Below are 14,219 nucleotides of genomic sequence, written 5' to 3' on the forward strand. Positions count from 1 at the left end.
TTAAAGGCACATTTTTCCTCCAAATGTATATTCATTCAGGGTAAGTTTACCATTTATTTAAAAAAGTTGATACATACGTATTACATTTATTAAATTCAGTAATAACGTCTCCTGGAGTGTCACCAGAATGTAGGGGTCCTCCATTGTGCTTGAACATTGCATTGAAGGAAATAAGAATGGAGGCCCTTCCTTAAATTTAGTTACTGCACTTTCTAATAGACATCTACTGTAAATAATTTTCCCTCCAATTCTCTCTAGTCCCATTATTGTACATTGAAATTTAATAGTTTAAATTTAAAGAAAAAAAAAGGCTTGGAAGCACATTTACACATTGTATGGCAGTACCATCGGCAGGATATCACAAATGTGTAAAATGCTTTTGGTGAGGGGAAAAAACCCCACTGTATGTGAGTGAATTTATACCAGAATGTGTTTGTTTTTTAGTGTTGTGCTTTGTAAACAGTCCCTTACACCAGTGCTGTTAATCTTCTTTGTAGTTTGTCTGCTGGCCTCAGGCAGGCCTGGCAACCTGTGGTTGCTAGGGACGAATGCGTATTCGCAGATTGGTGTGCGAGCGGTTGCTGGCAGCCACTCATCGACTGCGCTGTGGTAGTGAAAGTGTGAAAAGTGTCTCACACACAGGAAATCAGGTATCTACTCTTTCAAAATGTTGCACCCTTTGAAATGTATTACAGAAGGTGGCCATTCTCTGTTTCCGGTGTGCAGCGTACGTTTTCAAGTGCTCAGGGAATAAACATTTTTCTTTAGTGATCTATGGTTGCCAGGATGTTGTTGACTGTTTTCCTAGTGTGTTTCTATGTTGCCGAGGCTCTACAGCAGTATTTTAGGTGGATCTAAGGGGTTAGGGCCCCACCTTTAACAACAAGCAACCGAGGATTTTTTTTCATCAGCTTTTATTTGAAGTAGTTAAAATAAATATGAATTTGTTTTCCTTTCTGAAAGCATAAACGGCCTATGTCACGCTGACAGATACCTATTTGTTTGGAGCATGCATGTCACGATTAAGAGCAGTTGTTCAAGAGACGAAGAAACTTTCTTTATCTTTTTTTTTAATGCATTGTGTACTGATGTGGATCCCATACCTCCTGACTTGAGCTTGATGTTCTAGGGCTTCAGGGGTTTTTAGGTACACTGAGCCTGGATGGTTTTCTCATACTGTTTGAGATTTTTTTACACCAGAAGCCTCAGTGGAAAAACACAACAAAACATTTTATTTCGAGAGTTGTTAAGAAGTAGGTCACCTGTAATTAATGGATGTGGTTTTTCTTGCATTTATATTTAGACTTTCACGTAATTATTATTTTTAAACAGTAGGGATATTACGTCAGGTTCTGCCTCTGCAGGAAAAAAAAAAACATGTAATGGGCTAGAGTGAGGATGAAGTCACTTAGTGCAGCAGATAGCTACCTTTTCTATTGAAAGTAGAAAAACCTTGAACAATAGAGAAGACGGGAGTTAGCTGAAAATTTGTGCCTGTTGTATTTTCTCCTTGAAAGCTTAGGCGGTTTCTCTTGAGAGAAGTTAATGAATTTACAGCGCAGTGCGCTGCTGTCTCTCTCGTTCTCTGTTGATACCAGTTAGTGTAGCTCACCCGACAGCCTCTTTCTTTCTCCCACTCCTTCTCTCTTCTATATGACAATAATCATTTGAATAAGAAGGTATTTAATTACACTTTGAATTTCTGTGTTTAAGTGAATGGATGACCTATATTGGTCCTCACCACGCACAAAATCACACAGTAACAGTGATAGATTAGTTATGTTTCCTTCATTTTTACACAAACATTTGTCTGCGTGTTATCAATAGAAGCTTTAATTTTGAAAACTTCTGTAATTACAAGGCCTGGTTCAAATTACTCTAGTCGATACGTAATCAGAGTCTTGGCAACATGCCTGCTGAAGCCTTAACTTCCTAAGACCCGACCTCTTTCATGGCATGCATTTTTAATTTTTCGTTGCTATTTTGGTTGATTGGGGCCTAAAGAATGTAAAAACAAAGAGTTACCAGATTTTTTTTTTATTTTTTACTTAAGTTTTGTTTTTGTGAAAAAATGAGATCCACGCATAAGTACATTTGTTTCAAATTTTGATAGAACAGTGGCAGTATAATGTCCTCGTAAGTGGATATCAGGCTCTTGTAGAGCTGGGCGATATGAGATTTTTTCATATCACGATATGTTTTTTTCATTTCAGGCGATAACGATATCTATCACGATATAAGCCAAATAACTATATTTGTAAGATTTAAATGTGCCGTTGCTCACAAGTAAAATGTGAAATAATCAGCAGCTTGTTTTTATTTAAATATTTATTTCCCATAAGTTCAACAGGGTAGATGTACTTAAGGAACATGAGACTTTTTCAGATAAATAAAGGCAAATATTGCAAACTACACAAAAGGCAGCCGCTAAAGCGTTTAAGTTTCAAAATAGAACAAACGAAACAGATTCAATTCCACTTAGAAACAAAATATTAATTCTAAAAATAAATCTTAGTTTGTTTTACAGAAGAACAGACAAAACTGATTAACTTTTGTCAATATCAAATAAACTGAGAACTAAAAGGAAATTCTCAATCTCTCCTTGTTGTATAGCTGAGCTTTTCAAACAGTTACTTTAGTCTGACAAAAGCCGAATGACGAATTAGCGCTTCCAGTCAGAGACTGAGGCTACGTCCACACGTACACGGGTATTTTTGAAAACGGAGATTTTCCGTTTTCGTTTTAAAAAATAATCCCGTCCACACATAAAGGCAGAAATGTAGGAAAACGCTGCTATGAACATGCCAAAGCAGCAGGTGGCGCTAGATTCCTAACCGTGCAGAAATGTTGGCCAATCAGAAGTCTAGAAGCCTCGGTGGGAAAAAGTAAACAAAGCTGGGGCATAGAAGCAGAACAGAGTCGTATGTGTGGAGGGACAGTAACTGTGTGTATATGTAAGCATTTAAACACTGCAGAGAGTAGAATTAACAGTAACAGTATTGTAGAAATTCATTTCACCGAAACAATAACGTGGCGCACAGTGTGACGCATGCACCAGTTTATTGTATTTCCAGACTTGCTTTCGGCACAATTTACAGTGCACACTACTCTGTTTTTTGTCAGACTTGAAATAGCCGAAATACCTTCACACTACGGAACTTCTATGGCTCTTCCGTTCGACAATCTCTCCGGCATTGGAACCATCATCTGTTTTCTCTTCGGTCACGCTCGGTTGATTTTTCTAGTCGGCACACTCATTTCCTCCATTACGCGCTGGCTCCATTACCCGCTGGCTGCTTCCCAAACAAACACACGTGCGGCTTGGCACTTGTGCTGTACGTAACAAGTCACGCGACGTGACGCTGCGGCTGTGATTGGTTCGGCTCTGCGCTACTTGATTTGGATTGGCTGACCTTTTTTTTTTTTTATATTTATTTATTTTTTTTAAGAGGACAAGAGCGGCGAGGTCTATCGCGATAGCTTAATTTCTCTATCGAGTAAAAGTTATATCGCGATACATATCGTTATCGTTCTATCGCCCAGCTCTAGGCTCTTGTAGAGAAAAATTAAGTATTTTGGTCTAGACGTCTCAAAATGTGATGTCCACATATGTGGATGCCAGGTTCTAGGAGGTTAATGGTAAGATTAGTTATTACATGTTATTTTATTGACATCATATTTCTCTTTATTGTTATTGAAAGGGTATTCTCCTTGATGGGAAAAATAGACATTTTTTTCCTCCTAAATTTGCTACATTAGTCTAAAAAACTTGTAATCTCTTCTTGGATCTTTCCTCTTGTTGTGCTTGCCTGCTTTTTTCACGTTTTTTTTCTTCTTCACTTTAAGTGTCCAAAATAGACTTTCTTTCCCTTTCAAAATAAATGTGTGACACACATTTATTGGCGCTACACTGCAGGGACATACATACATCTCTACCTGTATTGGAATAAATAAAGATAATTAATCCTGATAATTCACAGTAGAACCTTAAAATAAGTGTAATATATCAGCAATATGACTTAAATTTGAAAAAGTGCTTGTAGGCTAATATAGTGAATTTAGTTAAAGTTGTAGCTTATGCGCTAAAGAAATGTCGTAAATATGTCTATTTCCCTAATGCGGAGGGACATTTTAAGTCCAGCCTGTGTGCTGGCCCACACCCTGCACAGTAAATAGTGAAACTCACAGCTCAAAGTTTTGTCTGACCAACAGTCACTTTGCTGTGGTTTTTCTTTTTCCAATTGTGAAATTTAAAATTTTTATTACACTGTTTTTATTTATTAAGCTCTTAAGAGAATAGATTTTAAGGCCTAAAACAACTCTGACATGTTATTGCCATTTGTCAGTTTCCCACCTGCTCAAAAATAAATTTAGCAAAACAAGTGTTTATATAGTAATAAAAATGTGTTTGATTTAAGGTGTGTGAATGTACTTTACAGTCATTATGAAGTGCTCCGTCGCTTTGTTTGAAGCAAACCATTGTCATTTAAATAGAAATGGATTATGCTACAGTTATGGGCAAATGAAACATTTTTTTTAAAAATACTCATTTCATTGGCTTAGCAGGCATGACGGGAGAAAATGCGTTTTGTGTCAGCTGGGCACCCTGTGGCATTGTAGCTCTGACTAAAAAAAAATAAAATTAATTTGTGATGATTACACCTGAGAGCTGAAAATGATTTTTATATCTGCAACACTGTGCAAATAACTTTTGGAATAACAAGAGGTGAACCGGTGGTATTGTAAACATTCATTCATTTTTTTTCTTTTTTCTTTTATTGTAGTCAAACTGCAGTTTGCTTATCTTCAAGCTTACCTGTATTGTACAGGCAGAAAAGTTAATGACTTTGGACTGCCAGCTTTCACTACAATAGGGCCTCAGACATGAACGCTGTGTTTTACCTGAATCACTGAAATCTGTTGAATCATTTGTAATTATCTCATTATATAACCCAGAGTCACTGCTTGGTTCAGCAGTTAATCTTGAAATGTCCCTACGTACATGTAAATGACGAGGAACAACACGCAGTGTTGCCTTATTTACATCTTTCTATTAACCAGCCGAGTGAGCGTCGACAGCAAATGTCAACAGGAAGGCTGTGGCTTCCATCTGAGCCGCATGCGCCTACCTGCATGCCTTTCGGCCTGTGCCTCCCCGCCTCGGTGCCACGGTGAAAACTAATGCGTGAAGAGAAACGGGCAGGCAGGTAAGCCTGCTGCATTCTGATGAGTTCTCGCCCCACGAGGTCTGGGAGGGGAACTGAAGCAGGCACCTGAGTGCTACATACCGAGATGAGGTGGTTAGCACTACCGTGGAGCAGCAGCTTTGTTCACTCTGCAGCATCAGTGTGAAAAATATGTAGTTAGGGAACAATGGAAAAGGGGACACCAACTGCCTGTTTTCTACCTGATGATCATGGGATATACTGGAGGGATAAACACCATTAAGTGAAGCTGCATGTGCAGAAGATGTTGACTGTAACACCCTTCAATATATTTGATATGTCACTATACGTTTAGTCAAAAAACAACAAGCATTTTGTTTCTTTACAATATGACTGTGTTTTTACCCTGTGAAACCTGTCCATGTAGGTGTGAGACGTATGTTGTCAAAGAAGTGTCTTGTAGTCATAAACTGATCGAAATCTAACTTGACCCTGCAGTTTTCCTCAGGCGTATAGAGCATTTCAGTGCCTTTCAGCTCACTGGTTTGGTCTTCTCATTGCTTATAATGACGTTTTTATCTGGCCAAGCAGTTTTCACCGAACAAGCTCTGACAGTACATTATCTGCCCACCACTGAACAGTCCTCAGTTTTTGCCATAACTGGAAATGATGGATGCTTATATTTAATACGGCCAAAATTTCAAGCCTGCGTACAAGTAATCCCCATTAGGTTGCAGACTGCTGTAAACACTTAGTTTTCAATTTTTTTTTCTCCTTCTACTTCTTCTTTTCCTGTTCCCTGTTTTTGGGCTAGGTTGACGTCAGCTGCTTATATGGTCGTGTCAGGCACCACTAGATCTGTGACTCTGTGAACAAAATGGCTCACCCAGAAAATGTTTCTTCCGTTATGCTTGAAAATGCTGTGCAGCCTTTTAGGGGTTTATTAGGATGTGTCTTAAAATGAGCTTTTTCCCATTGTGAAGTTCAGTTGAATTTTCTTGCTTTTTCTAAATTAGAATGCACAAGTATAGTCTTGGTATGTGGTAAATGTATATCTTTTACAGGTTTTTTTTTTTCTACGTTCTCTTCATAGATGGTATCAAAAGTATATGTAGCTACTGTGATATTACCCATACGTTTTTGAAATCTTAAAAAGAGGATTTCTGCCATTGCCATCTCAGTTACAAAAAGTTGGATTTGACGAGAAGGGGCGGGTCTAACTGTTGCTAATGATCTGTGATCGACAGGTTGTTAGGCTCTATATAAGGTCAAAGGATCTATTTTTCAAACTGTAAATAATTTGGAACTACTTTGGTGGAGTCCTGGGATTAAAAACATGGAGGTGGAAATGAGCATAATCAGTCCATTTTAAGAGTAAATTACAGTGGCAAGTTATGTTTCATTTTCAGGGCTGCATGTCTCCAAAAATACTTTAAAATAGGTTCAAAGATGTATTTTATATCTAACTGTATGAGACTGTAGGGTACTGATTATCTATAACTAATATGGAAAGCAAAAAACAGAGGGCTTTTTGCCCTCCTTTGATTCTTACAGGCAGTGGTTTTGCTGATTGTCTATTGGTTATGATTATATTGTGCTTCAGTCTTGACATCTGATAATGGTTTGTAAATTGCAAACTAAAGTCATTGCAGTGTCGTTCTTTTCATGCGCCTCCTCCACTAGGAAAGAAGAAAATGAACCACAGCTGCACCAGTGCCCAACCATAAACCATTTCAACTCAGATATTATTAAATAGTCATTAATTCAGAATCATTTCCTAAGAAATTAGGAAATGATTCTGAAATGATTCCAGGAAATTTCTTCCCAAGAAATTCGCTGGATAGAGTTAATAATTATTTGATATGTATCAAAAATATGAATGTCCTTATAGGAGTTTAAAACCCAAGAATTTATTTACCATACATTTGTTTGTGCAGTTGTTTTTTGTTGATGTTGATAAATCCCATATTTTGCACTGTCACTGCTTATTTCTTACCTCTCCAATGACTGCAAAATTGCACATTCTTCTCAGAATTTCTGGAAAATAATTGGAAGATTGCTGAGTCAGAAAACTCAATGCCACATTTCTTTTTCAAATTGCCTTGTACAGCCATTATCTCCAATATATTATATTTGTTCTGTGCTCTTAGATGTGTCCTGACAGAGCTCACACAACCCAATATACAAACTCAAACCAGTGTGCAGAAATGGAAAAATTTTGTCGAACAGCGTCATAGGTTTGTGTGATGTCCTGTTTATGTTTTGCTTTAGAGTCTGTTTGTCCTTGTGGGTTGAAAAGCAGGAACAAATCTTTGTGGCTAGAGGACGGTAACAACGTATAGACACCACTCTCATACAAATCCTGTTATCTCTGCTCCACAACAATTGGATGGGACTTAGAGAAGCGCTTAGGAGCACTAAACAGAAATGGTCTGAGCAGCGTCTTAATCCAGCAGCAGAGAGTGGGCCACTGTGGGAGTGCCAACCGAGTTTGAAAGGAGAAGCGGGGGGACGTCTTCCACTCTGAAGGGTGTCCCGAATATTGTTGACTTGTTGCGCCTTCTCTGAGATTTCAGGGCGTTTAGGAGCTTAAGGGTCAAAACCAGAAAGTGGGTTAATTCAGATTAGATGAATCCGCTGCATCCCCTTGGTGTCTAAGGACCACTGGGCTTTTTGACCAACCCACCCAAACTGAGCCATATACTGTTTCACCACTAGTCTCGGCGTAAATGAAAACTGTCAGTGCAGACTTGCATTTACCGTAAAATCAGTCCAGACTGAAGATGTAAGAGCAACAGCCACTCACATACATGCGCTGGCAGCTGTAAATGCAGCTGATTGTTCGCTGATCACATTATGCTGCACTCAGCACTGCACTACCATACATAAAAGAAACTGAGACATTAGTGTTGCCTGCACAGTATATATCACTGCATTAGTAACATGAGCATGTAATAGGTGCGTAATCACATGCCTCCAGTGTGATTTACGACCGCAGAGTTTTTCATTTCCTATTTTATCTGCATAGTACAGCTGATGTGATGGAGGCCGGGTCATCTTTCATTTTGTGAAGCCATCACTCGCATGAAAATATGAAGTCTTCCGTCAAGCTGTTTCTAGATGCTGTGAACTTCCTGTGTGTGTGTGCGTTATATCCTCAAGCATGGCCGTCAGTTGCTAATAGAGCCTTTTGCTAGCAACTGAACTGTTTTGTTAGAGAGTTGTTTTCTGTTTTCTGACAGAAAATAGGTTCGGCAATATTGTTTATCTTATCCCAGAGAAGAGATTATCTCCTTAAGCATTAAGCAGTAAATATGTTCCTAAGCTGTTGTGAAACAGTGGTGAGGACTTTGTAATATGACATGTTTGCACTGACAATCAGCCGGTGTTGACAGCTAAATGGATGCTGGAAAGAGGGGAATGACAGTTAAATGGAGAAAAAACTCCCAACACATTTATCATTCAGGTGAATGTTGCAAACAATTATGTGAGGACTGCAGTAGCAGTGAGTGAGTGTGCAGAGGTGTTTGTGTGCGTTTTGTGAGGCAGCGTGCTCCGGAATGAAAGACTATTTGAGATGCCTTTTTATTCGTCCAGAGTGAGCCACCCTGCTGGGCGCAGGACAGCATGCCTTGTGAGGCGTCTCTGACAGCCTGGGCATCCACACAGAACAGGGTGAGAAAGGTAAACAAGGCTCTTAAAGATCTCATTAGAAAGAAACCTTTAGCAGAGAAGGAAACGTTTAATTATTCACTTGTGAGTTTCTGTGTAGAGGGGAAAAAAAGGAAGGAAAAAAGGTTTCCCCCTCAGCCGAAATTCCAAAAGAGGCCTTGGGGAAAAAAAGCAAAACTTATCGTGTTGTAGTGTGTTTCTAATGACATAAGTGAGTTTGATTTTTTGGGGGTTAGGAACAAAGTACACTGAGATTATGATAAATTGAAATCTGCACTGTGCATGCTGAGTGAGCGTGGAGGACATTTTGAAAAGCACATGTGTTAGGAACATAAAGAAAATTTGTTTCATATGAAATATTTCTTCTGACATACAGTTAGGTCCGTGCCTGTCATATCAGTTTACATGATATAAAAGTGTTATATCACAGTATCAATGATATAGGAACACCATCCATTTAGATTCAGTGTCTCAAACAACGAGGGAAGCCCAAGCATGTCTGAGGGCAAGAGCCTCCAGTGGTGATTTAGTATTTAAAAAGTGAACTACTCAGCAACTTAGAATCAGCACAGTACTTTGCAAAACATGCAAGAAAACTATTTCTGCTAAATGTGGAAACAATGCATGTTTTTCACCACTTGATACACGTGTGACTCAAAAGTAAACTAATACGTTGACAAAGTGTGGCTGGAGCGGTCACTTGTTGCAGTCCATAGGACAGGAAGAGCAAATGCTAGATGGAAATGACTGATGTGGTTACACAGTAGAAAAGAAATGCTATAAGCAGTTGGTTACAGGGCTGTAATACATGGAAAAACAAAACATACAAGGTGCTGGGGTTGTTGCAGCATGTCACATCATGGTTCCCCTTGGACAAATTGTTTAGTGTTAAAGTTTGCAAAGTGAACTTGAACTTAAAAGTCTGTAGGATGTTTTCATAAATAAGTAGAAGAAATCGATAATAATTCTTTTCTCTTCTCTAAATAATGCCACGCATCATGGTCAAATGAGGTTGCATACTAGTAACCAATGGCTACAATGGTGCATTTTTTTTTCTAAATTAGCTTTTGGCCAATACCTATCACTAGGTACTAGGCCATAAAAGAGGGCACATCAGAAGACCAGCAGATTGATAAGCTTGAATTCCGTAAAAACCTGGATTTGTCTCTGTTGGCTCCATCCAAGTGATCATTCTCTAGTTTGTGATTATAAACATGGTTGTGAATCACCATGATGCAAAACAGGCTCACACACCTGTCCCTAAGGTGTCTTCACAGGTTATCTTGAAAAATTTGGACATCGGTGCCCGACATGAGGAAATTTACTGCCTAAATCTCTGAGCGCTGATGATACGACGATAACGTTCTGGTCCATTATGAGCTGCTGCTGAGCACTTTAACATTATCATTAAGCAGTAATTTCACACTACTTCCTTTGCTGCAAAAGGGCATTTCACTGTGTTGTAAGCTGTGCAGATTTTGCTTTTGGGCCCAGTAAAATATGATGTTGGTAAAATATTACCTTGACTGCTGTGTCTTAAGAGCAAGATTGGCATGCTTTTTTTATGATTTCATAATGAATTTGCCCACCCGTATGGGTGCCTGACATGTGTGCCCTGTGTATTCTTGTGTGCAACTACAGGGTCTGGTAGTTGCAAGACTGGCATATTTTTATTTTATTTTTTTAAGAGGTATGTTAGAATAGGGCTGTGCGATATGACCAAAATCTCATATCCTGATATAAGACATCTATCGTCCCGATAATGATATAAATCACAAACATTTTCTGAAAGTTCAGTGAATCTCGGGCAGCTTGACTTGCGTGAAGTGTTTCCAGCTAGGTGTCGTGTACCTGGAGTCGAGTGTTTTGACCGATGCATGAAACTATACATTTTTAGACATAAGTTGTAACGGCCGCCGTTTTCTTTCTGAGTATTTATTACACAGCGTGCTGCGGGGAAAAGCCTGTTCTAACGTTTGAGTCTAAGGTTTATTTTTTAGCACCTGATGGCTATTTTTTGCTTCTCATCCGTAAACACTCTGCATAGTATTTCACGTGATTCCGTTTATTTTGAAAGGTCTCAACAGGATCTTGAGCTTTATTCTGAAAGGTTTATGTGGAAAATAAACAAGTGGACACGCGATGGTTTTACCGTCGTTGTTGCTAACGATGACGCATAAAAACAGGCGCTTGTCTGTCCTTAGTGTGGTTATATTAAATATAAGAGATAGAGAGAACTTTAAGAAATTAATATAGCCACTACAGTGACCATCAAAATGGTGAAAAAATATTGCCGTAAACAGTTTATTTTGCGACACCATGAAACAAACGATAGCGTAAAATGAAACGATAGATGTTTTTACATCGTCATCCGATGTATATCGTTATATCGAACAGCCCTATGTTAAAATGTGACAAGACGAATGGAATATTAAAGCCTCTGTACCTTACAGCTTTACAGTCCTCTCTCACACACACACACACACACACACACCAACACCCCAACATCGTGGCCACTCCCATGGCTCTGGATGGTTTAAACGCTCAACCAAAAGATACAACATCCTATGTAGAAAACATTGTGCAGCTTCTGAAGAGTTACAAGGTTAGGTCACTTTAGCTACTGTTAAATTGAAAATGTTAAACGGTTATTTTATACGTTTACTAAATAAAATTTCCAGGGAAAATGGTATCTGGGCTACTTTTGTGCTTATATTTCACTTAGTCTGTGTAACTGGATGTAATGCTTTCTCACTGCTATTGCAGCAGTAATAGCAGGGAGCTACTTTTAATCCTTTAACGCTCCAAGTGATGTGAAGCTGTCCAAAAATTTGACGTCAGCTGATTGCATGCCACTGATTAGCAAGTCAGTGGCGTCACTTGATGACTCATGACAGTATCTCCTTCATAAAAATCAAAAACCCCTTTTTTTGAAATCCAGCAAAGAGGGAAATTTCTACACAAAAACAACACTGTGGTCCCAGATTCTGGAACACACACACACACACACACACACACACACACACACACACACACACACACACACAGAGCAGCAGGTATACCACCAACCAAAACCCAGTAGAGTTGACCTGAGTAGCTACTAATGGAAAAAAGGATATATAATGCTGACTTACTTTTGCAGTAAATTCACACTTCAGATTAACGAGTGTGTCATCAGTGACAGAAACTTACTGGAAAAGAAGGACTGAAAATGCCCCTTACTTAGATTTAAAAATGCTGCTGCCTGCAAGCAAATACCAAACACAAAATTTGGTATTCATTTATTTTTTCATATATTGTCAGAAATATCATGGCAAGTTTTCTTGAACTATCATGATATAATTTAGAATCTTTGTCATCCACCTCACTTGCAGTTTATATTTATCAAGTCACCCATGGTATCAAATATGGTTACTTCTAGAATATGTTGCATTAAACTGCCTTTTTTTTTTTTAACAGCATGGGGCTGTTTTGCATGGTAACTGTTTTTTAATACTTGCACATGTGAATTTATAAGCTCTTATAGAATCTACTTTTATCAAAGTAAAAACGCTGCATAGATCAGCCCCAGCTGTAGTTATGTCTAGCTTGTTTTAGTTGTGTCTAAATTTTATAGACAATATCTCCCAGAAGCACCTGCAGTATTTGATAAATGTAGCCTGCGTTTCGGGTTGTGTTTTGTGTTAATCTCGTGTCATTCCTGTTGAAACTTTTCCCAGACTGATGTTGACACCTTGTCCAACTTCTCTTTTTTGCCTCCATAAAATGAGTTCAATTTCAGTCTTTGCCCATTTGCATTGACATAAGCTGTAGTCTCATGTAGCCATGTTTCTAATGTAAGGTGGAGTTAATCTTTCATAACTTGATGGGGGAAAAACCATCAATGTCTCACTTTTGACATTTTTGGGTACAAATTAATCAGTGCAATGTTAGCGATAGATTAATTTGAATGGATGATTAATTTTATATTTGTTGACAAATAGATTAAACAGTCAATTGGTGCAGCTCTGCTGCTTCTATTTTAATCTTACTTGCACCCAAGTGATATGTGCCGATAGCAAGCTGAGTCTCTGCTCCAGACACATGAAGGTTTTAAAATCTGAAGGTAGAACTGAAAGCACAGATCAGAACAGAGGAGAACAGAGAACCTGTGAAAGGATTCCTCTAGAATGGTTGATGATCATAGGGTCATCTTTAGGAGCAATGCAAACTTTTGGCACGGGTTGAATACCCTCTTTCTCACCCCTCTGTCTGCCTGCTCTCTCAGAGGTTAAAATTCCTTCGACTGCACCGCTTGCGTGTGAGTATTAGTATGCACGCCTGTGTGCAGACACGGTTCCTTAGCTCGTACAGGTGGGTGCAGTAAATATTAGCTTTTCAAATGAACATGGCCACCCTCGGATATTTAAAGGCTGAAATTGAGAGGCTTTCTTTTTTCTCGTGGCAGGCAGCTCCAAACCAGCAGCAGACAGCTTGGTTACATTCAACAAACATTAAGTAACCATTGACTTCAGTCTGCATCTTCTACTGCAGTTCATTTTGGACTTGGGAAAGGAGGAGCTGAGAAAGGGCACTGGGTTCAAGCTTGAATGCAAGAAAACAGGAGATATTAGCAGATGACTGCCTCTGGTTTATCCACAGATAATAAGGGAACACAAATAAGTTGAGGATACCTGAAGACTGTAGACAGGCAGCATTTTATTTTACAGAAAGCAGTCATCTTGTGCTTATCCAGTGTATGCTGAGTGAGACCTCAAATGTGTCACTGCTTATTCAAGATGTCCCTTTGGATGCTTTCAGTCTGACAGGAAAACAGGTGGCTCTAAATAATGACTTATGACAGAGATGCTGAAAGAAATGGTGCATTTCTTACAGCGACGTTTTCCTGTTGAAGAATGAGTTTGCAAAGTTTACCCCAGTGTCCTGCTCGGGTTAGCCTCTCCCATCATCAGATTCACTAAAGTATCCATTCTAATATAAAGTAAGTGTTCAGCATCGGGCATCAAGATTAGTTGGAATAATTAATTAGCACAGACGCTATAGAGAAGTGGTACTTCTGAATTCACGGACTATTTAGGGAGACTACGCCGAATGAAAGGACCTTTCAGTTTCCATATTCTGCAGGTTGGGGATGCCAGCATTCGGAGCTGTTTTGAGGTTTTGACTTGGTCTTAAATCCTTTTCAGCTACTGGCTGCTTTTTGGATGTCACGGGTTTGCTTACAACGTTAGAAAAAGTGATGTGTTTTAGCGGTAGAGACAGATTTTAATTGGTTTACCCTTGTTTGGATATTGACTGCCAAAAGAGATCTTTCATCAAGCCACTTGCTTTAAACTGCCATCAGTGACAGAAAGCTTGCAGGCCACTGTGCTGTACAACACA

At 38.9% G+C, this 14,219-nt stretch overlaps 1 protein-coding gene across 5 annotated transcripts in view; it reads left to right on the forward strand.

Moving 5' to 3' along the window:
- igf2bp2a (insulin-like growth factor 2 mRNA binding protein 2a) overlaps positions 1–14,219 on the forward strand; it is a 69,332-nt gene that overhangs the window by 18,152 nt on the left and 36,961 nt on the right. The window lies entirely within an intron of this gene.

This window comes from Rhamphochromis longiceps, linkage group LG16 (assembly GCF_057381845.1).
Source record: "Rhamphochromis longiceps isolate RC_006_pf linkage group LG16, R_longiceps_female_GT1.1, whole genome shotgun sequence".
NCBI classification, from domain to species: Eukaryota; Metazoa; Chordata; class Actinopteri; order Cichliformes; family Cichlidae; genus Rhamphochromis; species Rhamphochromis longiceps.